Source organism: Talpa occidentalis, unplaced genomic scaffold (genome assembly GCF_014898055.3).
Source record: "Talpa occidentalis isolate TD23 unplaced genomic scaffold, MPIMG_talOcc4v2.1 talOcc4.4, whole genome shotgun sequence".
In the NCBI taxonomy this organism is placed as follows: domain Eukaryota; kingdom Metazoa; phylum Chordata; class Mammalia; order Eulipotyphla; family Talpidae; genus Talpa; species Talpa occidentalis.
In genome coordinates, this window is record NW_023604295.1 from 48,422,350 (window position 1) to 48,435,812 (window position 13,463).

Consider the following 13,463-nt stretch of genomic DNA (forward strand, 5'->3'; position numbering starts at 1 on the left):
CATATTGACTAAAAGTGTCCTCTGTATTCTTCCAAATGGTCTACATGCAGCTCTTCTTCCTTCTTGTCTTCTGAGAGTAAGAAACAGATATCTCTTCATATGAAAAAGCAAGGAGAAGACCCACTCAGATTAAAAAAAAAAAAGAGAATAGAGAGGGAAGCTGAGTGAACAAAGATGCCACTCAAGAATGAGAAAGACAAAAGGAGCAGGAGCTGTGTGTTGACAAATTTAAGTAAGTGCTTTTATGTGTAGATCTTGGGGGAAAGAGACATGGTCAGGAAGGGTTTTTAGAAATCTTTGTTCTATGCATTTATCTGTATAACCTCTTCTTGCCACTTCAATAAAAATTTCCATATAGAACTGTAGCACTAGTTAAGGTACAGAAAGTGAATTTGTGGACTAGTGATTAATTGAAATGTGTCCTGAGTTGATAAGATCTTTGAGATTGGAGGGTCACTAAGCCCTGTTACATTAAGAATATTTCTATAATGAATGTATACTTTTGCACTATAACATGTGTCTCTCATAGACATAGTAAATTGATTGTATTTTATTTTATATGGCCAACCTTTGAGAGTTGTAAACTAAGACTCAACCCCTGTGTCAGAGGAGCAAGACAGATGAAATGTTACTGGAGGGAATATATACTCTCCAGGCCAATCATCTACAGATGAAACTTCCTTTAAACATCCAAAGAAGGAGTTCCATTTCTCATCTTTCAAGTTTCTTTTTCTCTCCTGAGTTTTGGATTTGAATAGTCTAGGTATGCTAGAGGAGTGTTTTCAAGGCAGTGCAAAATTGTCTGTGTATGGGGAGTTTCATCAGATTCTCAAAGCTACCCCAAAGAGGTTAAAAGTCAGTAATCTAATTACATGTTAGATATTTAGTGTTAATTTCCCTTTTGTTATGCTGAGCCTTGAGACTTTTGGGACTATACCAACTTGATATCAACTCTAAATTGGAAAATTAAGAGAAGGGCTTAAGAGAAGGGATGTGCATTCAGGTTCAGGCTAAAATATTAAAGCAAGTTCTTACTCCAAACCAATGAAGCAGTGATAGCATTCGCTTAAAATAACTTTCTAAGAAGAGAAAAATCACAGGAGCACATGTTAAAGCTGAGAGATTACCTTTTCTACCCCTCAAACTTCTGTGGAGACTGAACACATTGCTTACCATGAAGAATTCTGTTTTATCTGATCCAGAAACTACAAGTTTATATATTCATACAGATACACATGTGAGTTTGTGTGTGCGTAGTTTACAGGTATTTAAAAGTATTGTCCCACCTAACTCCCTCATCAAAGCTCAATATGTACAAAAGCATGTGTAATAGTCTACCTCCTATAACCCTAAATAGTATAGTACTGCCTCCCCCAGAATTTTCTATTTCTCTGAATTTTCCAAGTCACTTAGGCTCATAACATTTTTTTATCAAATATATTGGAGGCAAGATTCCACAAATCATTAAACATAGACTCCTAATTTTTGTTTTTTCCCCTTCACCTCAGTACTGCCCATATCCAGGCTGTCATTAATGGGGGCCCCATCCTTGCTAATCTTTAACTCTGGCACACCTGGGCATCCCAGTGAGTGTTCCTCATTCAGACAAGACCTCAGACCTCCCCAGTACACAGAAATGTCTAGAAGATGCTTTTCTCCTTAAATCCCAAAAGTCTGTGTTGTTTTTTTTTTAACATGGAAGAATGACATCTGTTGGCCTAAATTTAGAAATAAAATGAAACAAATTGCCATATATCATCATCATCACCATTATTTCAAAAAGAAAAAAAAAGTAAGTCTAAAACAGTATATTCCTTATAACTGAAAACAGTGTAGCTTTTTGAGATGTTTTCCTCATATGCTTATTTTTCTCATCTGAAGACTGCTGATATGTAAAGAATTAGTACATATCCTAACTCTGGAGTTTGGAAACCAGTTCAATGGCCTATGCCATTTGAGATGTATGAAGTTTAACAATTTTTGTCCTGGGCCTTCCTGGTGTCCCAAGGGGTTAAGACGCAACCTATGAAACTATCCGCAGTCACTGCAGCACAAGTTCGATTCCCTGCCAGGGAGCTACCCAAATGGTGCAGCAGACCTCTCCTGTCTTGCCTGCTGCTCCCTTCAGCAGTGTATTTCAGTAGATCCACCTGTTCTGTTCCCTACTCTGTCTCTGGTGAATCCTCTCACCCCCTCACCTCTGGCCTATGCCCCAGTTCTTGTATGCATTAATAAATAAATCTTTTTTTAAAAAAAATAAGATTTTTTTGTCCTAAAGTCACACCCATATGGGTGTCACTAACTCTTAAGACTTTAGTTCAAGTGCTTTACCTTGCTAATGTTAATCTCTTTTTAGCTGAAACAACATAACATTGGGGTATGAATAATATTTAAAATAAAACAATCCCTTCCATACATAATTTACTTTTTGGGAAATCATTAATTTTTCCATTGAGAAACAATTGCTATGTTTCATATATTTAATATGAGGGACAACCTTTCCAGAAAAATTGGTTTCATTGGATATTATTGTTCCTATGTTGAGAATTCTAACTATGACTATTTTCAGAAAATGGATTTTAATTTGGCCTTTGATGTGATCAAAAATAAATGAAGATTTTGCTATTTGATTCAGCTTTAACAAAGTCACCTAAAAGAATCCCTTTTGGGAAAAAAACTGCAGATGGGTTTTCTGCACCACTGAATTTCACATTTCGACATAATTAAAAGGATAGGTAAAACTCTCTTCACTTACATCTTAAATCCAAGAATATTTACCTATGCACATCCAAAAAATACTGGCCTTCTTCCAACAGAGACAAATAATGATTTATTAATAATATTCCTTAGTGTGATAAAAGATTATAAAAGCAAAAATCCATTATAGTTGAAAACCCTTGGCTTTTGGGGCAGCTGTTAGGATTGAGTTGGTGAATAGTAATGTTTAACTACTTTAGTGAACTTCATGTAGCTGAATGAAGGACTGTACAAAGAGCAAAACTGTATGTTTATAAAATAATGCATTAATTATTTGGAACTTGTTAAATATAATAAGCTTATTTCATTAAAGTGGAATTATCCTTATATACTAGCATAAATTTTGATTTGATAGGAGTAATGAATGATTAGTGCTCACTGTTGCATAACTGATGTTTTCAAAGGAATAGAAAGAAAACATAGAAGAAATAATTATTATCTCACTTATCTAGGCACACAGAACTGAGATACCAATGAGTTGGAAAGTAACCTGGATTGATCAACAGAGACTGGGATGTGTTTACATGTTGAGGTTCCAGCTCTTACTGGTAGGCAGTCCTGAATTCAACTTGAACATTATGCAAAGCCTACATGTTTGAGTTATCATTTCTTCATCTTTAAAAACAGATTTGGAATAATTTCTTTAAAGTTTCTGGCATAGATCTTTTATTGAAATAGTACTTAAGGGCCTCTCTTACGTCACAAGGGGTTAAATCTCAGCAAGAGTTCCATCCTCAGCCAGGGACCTGACTCACATGGTGTAGCAGACCTCTCCTGTCTTGCCCGCTGCTCCCCTCAGCAGTGTATTTCAGTAGATCTGCCTGTTCTGCTTCCCACTCTGTCTCTGATGAATCCTCTCACCCCCCCCCCCACACAGACCTCTGGCCTACACCCCAGCTCTTGTATGCATAAATAAACATATCTTTATGCATGAATAAATACATCTTTAAAAAAAGATTATTTATGCATACAAGAGCTGGGGTACAGGCCAGAGATGTGGGGGGTGAGAGGATTCACCAGAGACAGAGTGGGGAACAGAACAGGCAGATTGACCGAAGTACACTGCTGAGGGGAGCAGCGGGCAAGTCAGGAGAGGTCTGCCTCACCATGTAGGTTGCTCCCTGGCCAGCCGGAGATCGAACACGTGCCGCAGAGGCTGCGGATTGCTTCATGGTGTGGTGCTTAACCCCTTGCACCACCAGGGAGGCCCAGTAAATATATCTTTTAAAAAAATAAATAATAAAATAGTTCTTAAAATTAGTGAAACATATCCTAAATACAATGAAATGAAATTTATTAATGGACTATAGCTCATACACATATACACATGCAAGAGTGCACACCCTCCCAAGTAAACCATTCACCTATTAGTCACTATTGAGCATTTACTATGGAAAGCATGTGCTAAACACGGGTGGTAAGTAATGCAATTAGGGACACTGAATTCTAGGGACTTTGGGGCTGCTGGTTAAAACTAGATCACTACATGTCATTTTCTAAATATGCTTTACAGGTAATGATTAGTGGCATATATTTATATTAATCCATGTCATTTCTTTCAGAGCACTTGTTAATGATTTAACTTGCATTTTCTTGATATTTCTTCTTCTCTAAAAGTTCAAGTCAGGGCCTCCCCGGTGGCGCAGCGGTTGAGTGCTGGGTTGCGAAGCTGCCCGCAGCCTCTGCAGCGCTGGTTCAATCCCCAGCTGCTACCCGGCCACCGGAGAAGGGCCCCACATGGCGCGACAGACCTCTCCTGGCACCTGCTGCTCCCCTCAGTAGTGTACTTCAGTCCTTCTGCCTGCTCTGCTCCTTGCTCTGGCTCTGGTGAATTCTCTCACCCTCCCGCGCTTCTGACTGTACCCATTGCTTGTATAAATAAATAAATATATCTAAAAAAAAAAAAAAGATAGTTTAAAAAAAAAAAAGTTCAAGTCAACAATGAACAATGCAGTTTTCTTACAGACCTAGGGCAAGATATGGATTCATTGGGACCACCCATAAAGATTAATGAAATTAAATGAGCCAAATTAGCTCAACTGACATGTTTGGTCCCCTTCTGGTGTGCACAATACTAAAAAAAAATAAGTTCTACTTATTTTTATTTTCTTGTAGAAATAAGACAATGTGTAAATCATTCCATCAACACGATTATTTTTTTTTGTTTGTGAAGGAATATTTCTACCTAGAATAGAAATATGATCTCAAATAATAGTATATTTTATTATCATTCCCCATGGACTCCAAATTAAGTAGTTACTACTAATTTTTTAGGACAAGAAAATGGTCACTGACATTGCAAGTCAGAATATTCCATGTCATAGCCATTATTAATGTAAGATTAATATCTAGCATTTATTAAGTACATGCCGTCTATTAAGCACTGTGATAAATGCTTGACAGGGAGCAATTATTTTTCTCTATGACCCTCGGAATCAGGCAATGTTGTAACCTGTTGTGTAGATAAGGAAACTGAGGCTTACAGTAGCTTGGTCACTTGTTCCAGTCCAGCTCATAATTAATTATATGAAATTATGAACCAGGCTTCCTATCTTCAAAGCCTGCCCTTTTCACTGCTCTTTAAACTGCCTCCTATGACACTATGGTCTCTCCACTGGAAACCAATGTATCTTTCATTCCAGGTGTCTTTAAATTTCTCTGTATTTATTTCTACTTTTCTTATAACCTCTATAATCATCCACTTATTGAGTTGCAGCTCACAGCATGTGTGGGGGAGTTTGCAGATAACATGCCAGCGGTTTATGCTCTTACTCACGCATACCAGCTGTTCTGGCACAATATTTATTTGCCCCATAAATCCTAGACTGTACATTTTTATATAAAAAATCTGCCAATTGACAGTTCATCTTATTTTTCTACTGAAAATACTAGAACATGAGATAGCCTTGACTTCAGGTTCATAGTCTCTAAATAAATGGTATTCTGGGCATAGAGCCGGACAGCTTGGAAGTATGACATAGTCATATTTGGTCTACTCACAAAAATCCTCCCAAATGAGTCTAAAATCAAGGCCTCATCCTTCCACCCAAAATTGTGTGTATTACTCTCTGTAATGTTATCAACACAGGTGGAGGCTAATGATGTTTTACTTTAATTTAGTGTGTGCGACATGACAGGTGTTAGGCACGCATGCTTCCTCTAAGAGACAATGGCATTGCCTTTATGTCATCTAGTGCCACATGACAGAAAAGTCTCCCACCCCATGAACCTTCTTACTTATCTTTCTTTTATTGTTCTTCTAAACAGGAAAACTAAGTGATATAATTGTTTCAAGGTTATCTATCATTAGTAATGCAAGCATCAACTATCACCTTTTTCTTACCCAGCCCCTTCAAAAATTAGTCTTTAAAACCCACTGCTTTGAGTTTCTAGGAAAAACATTTTGATACATTCATTTCCCCCTTGGAAACCCTTCCATCTTTCCCTTGATTTGTGGAGTAATTATGGCTCCCTTGTTAGTTCATTAACTTTTCTTCTCCATTAAGCGGTCTGTCTTTTTTGACATTACCTTCTGGCAGCTAAAATGCTAAATGCAAAATAATTTGAGATTGAGGGGAGTCCTTTTGATAATGATCAACAACAAAGAAGCAAACCTCTCTCTTTAAGATGAAATTTGAATTACCATATTGTTAAGTTACCGTATTGTTATGAAGATGTTCCTCAGGCATATTAGGGCTAATAATTCTATGGGGATTATTCCTAGAGTGGAGTGGAGAAATATATGTGATGGGAGAATAAGACATTGGTTACCCTTTTTGCAGTAACTGAAATAGCTGTTTTTGTTGTTTACTCTCTCTCTAAGGTAACTGTAAAATACCTTTGCATGTGCCAAACATTTTTGTATCCCTGCCTCAGCCTCTAGGTATTTTTTTTTAAAGATTTATTTATTCATACATGCAAGAACCAGAGTACAGGCCAGATGCGCGGAAGGGTGAGAGGATTCACCAGAGAGAGAGGGGAACAGAACAGGCAGACTGACTGAAATACACTGCTGAGGGGAGCAGCAGGCGAGACAGGAAAGGTCTCCTGCTCCATGTGGGATTCTCCCCGAACTGCCGGGATTGAACTGGCGCTGCAGAGGCTGTGGACACTTCACAGCGCTGCGCTCAACTGCCAGCGCCAACAGGGGAGGCCCCTCTAGGTATTTTTGATATATTTACATAATCAGAAACCTGTTGAAAGTACACAGGATACTTGTATCCTGTTTCCATGTGGGCAGGATTTTCATTCAAAACATTGAGAAGCATGGTGTTTAGGGAGAAAGGCTTTTAATTATGTTATGCTATTAATACCTATTTGGGCAAGTGAAAATCCCTTGAAGTTGGTGCCTTAAAATATCTACATCAGCAAGTGGAAACAAAAACATACACAGTGTTTTATTTTATTTTTGTGATTGGTCATGGACCAATGCCTGGGGGCTTCATCATTTCTGACTATTTCCTCCTAAGCTGTAAATTGCAGACTCAATTGAATGACATATTTAAGTTTAGTGGATATTTATAGTAATCCTCATCTTTAGTGTGGTATGGAAACTTACTCCTGGAGACACCGTTATAATACATTTTTGTTTCTGATTTTACGATTTCTAAGTATTGAGGAAAACATGTTTAATATTTTGTATTTTTTTAAAGATATATTTATTTATATATACAAGCACTGGGTATAGTTAGAAGCACAGGAGGGTGAGAGAATTCACCAGAGCCAGAGTGGGGAACAGAACAGGTAGACCGACGAAAATACACTGCTGAGGGGAGCAGCAGGTGCGGCAGGAGAGGTCTGCGTGCCATGTGGGATCGAACTGGTGGCCGGGGATCGAACCGGTGCTGCAGAAGCTGCAGGCTGCTTCGCAGCCCAACGCTCAACTGCTGGGCCACTAGGGGAGGCCCAATATTGTATATTTTTTACAATTTTGTGAACACATGTGAGTCAAGCTACTAGAACCTGGAACATACATCTAAACATACTGTTGACCCTGGAATAACAGAAATTTGAACTACAGTTGTCCATTTATTTGTGGATTTTTTTTTCAATAAATATATTAGGGAAATGTATGGAAATTTGTGACAATTTGAAAAAATCCACAGATGGGCCATGTAGCCTGGAATTAAAACAAAAATTAAGAGAATAGGGCCTCCCCGGTGACGCAGCGGTTGAGCGCTGGGTTGCGAAGCTGCCCGCAGCCTCTGCAGCGCCGGTTCGATCCCCGGCTGCTCCCCGGCCACCGGAGGCGGGTCCCACATGGCGCGCAGACCTTTCCTGCCGCCCACTGCTCCCCTCAGCAGTGTACTTCGGTCCTTCTGCCTGCTCTGCTCCTTGCTCTGGCTCTGGTGAATTCTCTCACCCTCCCGTGCTTCTGACTGTACCCAGTGCATGTATAAATAAACAAACAAACAAATAAATAAATACATGCCTCTTTAAAAAAATAAATAAATAAAAATTTGTCTTTAAAAAAAAGAGAATGCTAGGTATATTATAGATGTATAAAATATTATAGTCCATGTTAGCACTACTATACAATATACAGAAATCTAATGACTGTAATTCTGCATCGCATAACAATTTCAGTATTTATATCAGGCTACCATGAAGTAATACTATTGATTACACTAGGTTACCATAAAGTGATCATATTGCTGCTTCTTCATTATCAATTTCCATTATCAATCATAAGTTGTTTTACCTGTTAATATAGATGCATTTATTTTTCACATTTTTTTTACTTTTAATGTCTTTGTTAGTAATATTTATAACACCTATATGTTTTGTTTAATATCAGATGATATTGATATAGATAAACATTTCATATTAGAAACAAATGATTTAAAACAGGGTATTGATAAATATAATACAGTGCCATTAATATAATTTCTTTATGATTTTCTTAATAACATTTTCTTTTCTATAACTTACTTTGTTAGAAGGTATATAATACATATGAATGCAAAATATTTGTTACTTGTTTATGGTAGTTTCTTAGTAGTTAAGTATTCAAAGAATCAGGAGTTATCTGCAGATTTTAAGATTGGTGTTCCTAACCCCCGCATTGTTCAAGGTCCACTGTATATCACATCAACATCTTTATCAATGAAACATAATATGGAGTTTTCTTAACAACATACAAAATGTCTTTTAAAATGGATCAGCTGATGGATAGTTCATCAAGAGCTTGCAATTCCCTTGTGTCCCATTAGGAAAGTATTACTGTCCCCTCAGGCCCTTAGCACATGTCCATTTTGTACCAAGGCTTAAAGATCTGTTTGTATCATCCTTTGTTAATAGAGAAGATTCAAAACATGGTGTTGAAACAAGACAACTAGAGAACTAATCCTAAAGTACCTCCTACTGCTGGATACTATATGTTAGTAATTTTAGCTACATTTAATTTTAATAGAAGCATTGGCCCAGCAGAAAGGGTTCAAAGGAGGACAAATGTGCTCAGAACAATGGCACACGGGTATTCTTTGAAAGCATCAAGAAAAGATTAACTTAAAAGAAGATTTAAGAAAGGTATATGCAGGTATGGTGGCTGCCTTCATCTAAATGAGGGGCTGCCCTGTCAGGCTTTTGATTTGGTTCTGGACCAAGAGTGCAGAATTGGGACAATGAGGTACAAATTTTAAGGAGGAGCATCCTGCCTCAGGATACAGAACTTTGTAATGAAATGACCTGCATTTAAATGCAGTCTGTTACCTTATGCCAGAGACTGAATTTTAGCAAACGTTTAAGGGATTCTGTAGAGCAGGATCTTGCATTAGTTTACACTAGATAGCATCAGTATCCATGGCTATAAATGCCGTAACAGAAAGCCAGAGATTGGCTGGATTACACACGTGAAATTTATATTCTCATGCTTCTGGAGATGTGAAGACCAAGTTTAAGGTGTTGGCAGGTTTGGTTTCTTCTGAGGCCTCACTCTTTGGCTTGTGGATGGCCACTTCATGTGGGCTTTTCTCTGTGTGTGTCCCTTATGTCTCGTTGTGTGTCCAAATTTCTTCTTGTAAGGAAAACAGTCAGATTTGCTAGAGCCCACTCATTTTAATTGAATCCCCTTTTAAAATATCAGATCACATTCTGATGTCTATAATTTATTTTTCACATTATGATCTGATATTTTACACATACAGACACATTTTGAGGTCACGGGGCTTAGGGATCCACGTTTGAATCTGGGCAGTGAGGGAATACCATTGAACCCATTCTATATCTAATTTCTCTTCTGATTCACAAGATTTCTCCTTGAGAAAAGAACATTCAGATGCTATTGAAGCCTGCTCCCTGGAAGAGAAAAATTAATCCTCAACCAAAATACAGGATTGGGGAACTCTGTAGCACCCTACTCTAAATTAATTCTTACCACCAGAGGGGTCTCTTGTCATCTCTCTGCAAATGCAGGTTTAACCAAAAACTGTTCTTTGGCTTCTGGTTGAATGTGGAGAGGATTAAATTCATTATAATATTAAATAGATCCGGTGGAATTAGCTCTCAGCAGAGAGCAGCTGCTGGCTCCAGCAATGTTGTGACAGGCTCTGCCAATTATGCAATGCAAATATAATCATCTGACTTCTACCATTTCCAGGCCTTGACAAAGCCCTGCAGATCTGTTGGGCAATTTCTTCTGATCTGGTCCCACACATTTGGCTTGACAGTGGATATCTTAGAGGCCAAAGCACAATGTCTTTGATGATTATTCAATACCAAAACTAAAATCAGAAAAGTGGTTTGGACTTAGAATGATTGAGGGAGGAAAAAAAAAAAAAAAGAAAAAAAACAGGTGCATGTTCATTGTGCTCTTATTAATACTGTTGATATTGATTTAGCCACTAGCGATAAGGTCTGATTTTTGCTTAGAACAGCAAAATGATGTTGGAACACAGATACCTTAGCATCCAGTCGATTATTAAGGAGGATTAATTTTGCTGAGTTTGTGCATGTATGATTTCATAGCAATATGTTAGTTCGAAAGTCCATAATGTATTTTTATATGACAGCAAGTGCTGGGAAAATAGATCTTTGGCTTTGCTGGATTAGATATGTCTAAATTGGATTGAAATTATTTAATTGGGAGCTGGAATAAAGTCTGACCAAGTTAAGCAGATCAAAGTGGGCCCCCGCACAGAGTTTTAGGACAAATTAAGGCTGTGTCCAAAGAGCTGTGTTTATAAGCATATGATAGAAATTATTTAATTTGGAGGAGGAAGTCTAAATGCTCAATCCGCTTGAACATTTGACCATTTAAGGGGAATAGGCACAAGGCAGGAAGAAGATTGTGTTTACTGAAATTACCTATACATGCAAGTAAATAAAACTGTTACCCAAATTCCTCAGTAGAAACCTAGAATACAGAGATTATGTAATACAGGAAAAAGGTTTCAGTGGAAAGGGATCATAAAATCGGACCAAAATAGTTTGATATAGAACCCCTTTTCTTATGTGAATATGAGTTTGGTTATGTTTTACTGTGCTTGCATGTGCGTTTCCTGGGAATAGATGGCTTCCAAGTCTCATGTTGCTATGCAGGAGATAATTAGAAGAATAAAAATAAAGACAGATGGTTTGTGAAAAGAAGAGTATCACCTGCCTTTACAGCTATCTTTTCTGATCCAAAGTGAATTTGTAAACAATATGAGAAGTGGAAGGCAGCATTTTCTAGATTCCCTCCATGTTGGAAAGAATCCTCTATATTTTACCCGACAAGTGAACATTTTGATGAAGACGAAGATGGTGCATTCTACTAATACGTTCATGAGAAGAGCATATTGATTCATTATTTCCATGATTCCAAGTAAAATTGCTTAATTCCAAATAAATGCAAGAAAACATAGTTTTCTCTTTGCTCCAACCCACTGCATATTCATAAAATGGTAGTCTTGCCTGTTATAATTGTAACAGACAATGGTGTTCCAAGGGCAAAGAACTCATGAGTTATTTATCTGGAAATAGGATCCTTAAACCTAACACTTAGAATAGAATATTTATTTCTATATGTAAGCCTTCTATATTGACACACGTGTAATCATTAACAGCACAGGCTGCATTCAAAAACTTCTGTTATGACTTTGTTGTTTGGAATTTAAAAAAAATTACATATAAAGACTATTTTCTGACTAGAGCCTTATTTAACTTTGAAATGCAAAATTCAAAAGTTGATCATGTTCATTCTGGATCAGTACGTTAGCCCCCATGTCTTTTTTGCCACATTCCATCACAATTTTATAGTAGTTCTTATGAAGCATTTCATTTTCATTCTTCCTTTGGAGCAAATTTTTATTGTATATCTCTTATAAACCAAGTATATTACAGGTAATACTAAACTGGAAGAAGTATTTCTGGTGTATTAGTGATGAGAGTTGGGGTTAGTGAGAACACATGAGAATCACTTGATTCTGTTTTGAAGGGGAGACCCAGAAAAACCAAAGGTTATGGTAGAGTATGACATATCTTTTGATATAGGTACTTGCAGGTTTTGGAAGCCCAGCATGGGTATATATCCCAGTGGGGGGGGTTTTTATGCATCAGTCTATCCATTGCTTCAGATTAGGTCATGTGTATAAGCATATTTTCTTTCCTTGTGGAAATTCCCAAAAAGCAAACTTGTTTTCTTTCCCTTTGAATAATGACCATCACCAGCCACAATAGTAGAGGATAAATGGCCACTTTTCCCAACCATCCTATTTGTTAACCTTACTTCACAATGAAATGAGCTCACTTCACTCTTCTCTATGGCTCCTGGAAAGATTTTACTGCTAATATTTTGCAGGAAAATGGCATTATTCTGAATGTGATAAATTAACAGTCTTACTAAGAGTCTACTAAGTGTTGTCAAAGGTAGAGGTGAAGGGATTCCTAGAAGGTGGTTGCCCCAAGGACCTGGGGGTGCCCCAAGAAAGAAAGGACATAGTGTAGAGATGGGATGTACGTAGTGTTTTTTCTGAACTGTGTAACCATCGAAAGCATAGAGTACTCCTCTACAGTAAGAGGGTTTGTCCTGAGATTTCTGATTTACTGACATATTCTCAGTATGTTCCCTTGAAGATGTTCTGTTGACTTACCAGAAGAAAATTTGGAATTTGTCACTTTGTACTCTCGGTTTCTGATAAGAATAAAACAAACAAAAACATATTTCTCTCACTATATTATCACCTGTATAATCCCCCAACCCCCCACTTATCTCTCAGTCACATTCTTAAACTCTCAAAACTTCCAGTAGGTGATTGGTAATTGGTAAGCAGATACCAATGGCATATTTTCACTAGCGTGTGTTAAGAAAACTTGACCTACGGGTTATGAAAGATCTAAGCTTAAGAATCTTTTCTTAGATTTATTTTATTTACTTATGCATATAAGAATTGGACACCAGGGACAGAGTGGGGAGCAGAACAGGCAGATCTAATGAAATACACTGCTTAGAGGAGCAGTGGGCAAAATAGGAGAAGTTTGCTGCACCATGTGGGTTTGCAATCTGGCTGGCATCTAACTCAAGGTGCAGTGACTGATGATAGCTTTATAGTATTGACACTTCACCCCTTTCACTACCAGGAAGGCCCCCTAAGCTTAAGAATTTTTTGGAACTATATCTGAGGAATTGGGATAAGAGGGAGGAATGGGATAGAAAGAAGGATACAGCATGAAAAGAACAAAAATGGTGGCAGCCAATGGTTGATTTGATAATGGTATACTATAATGGC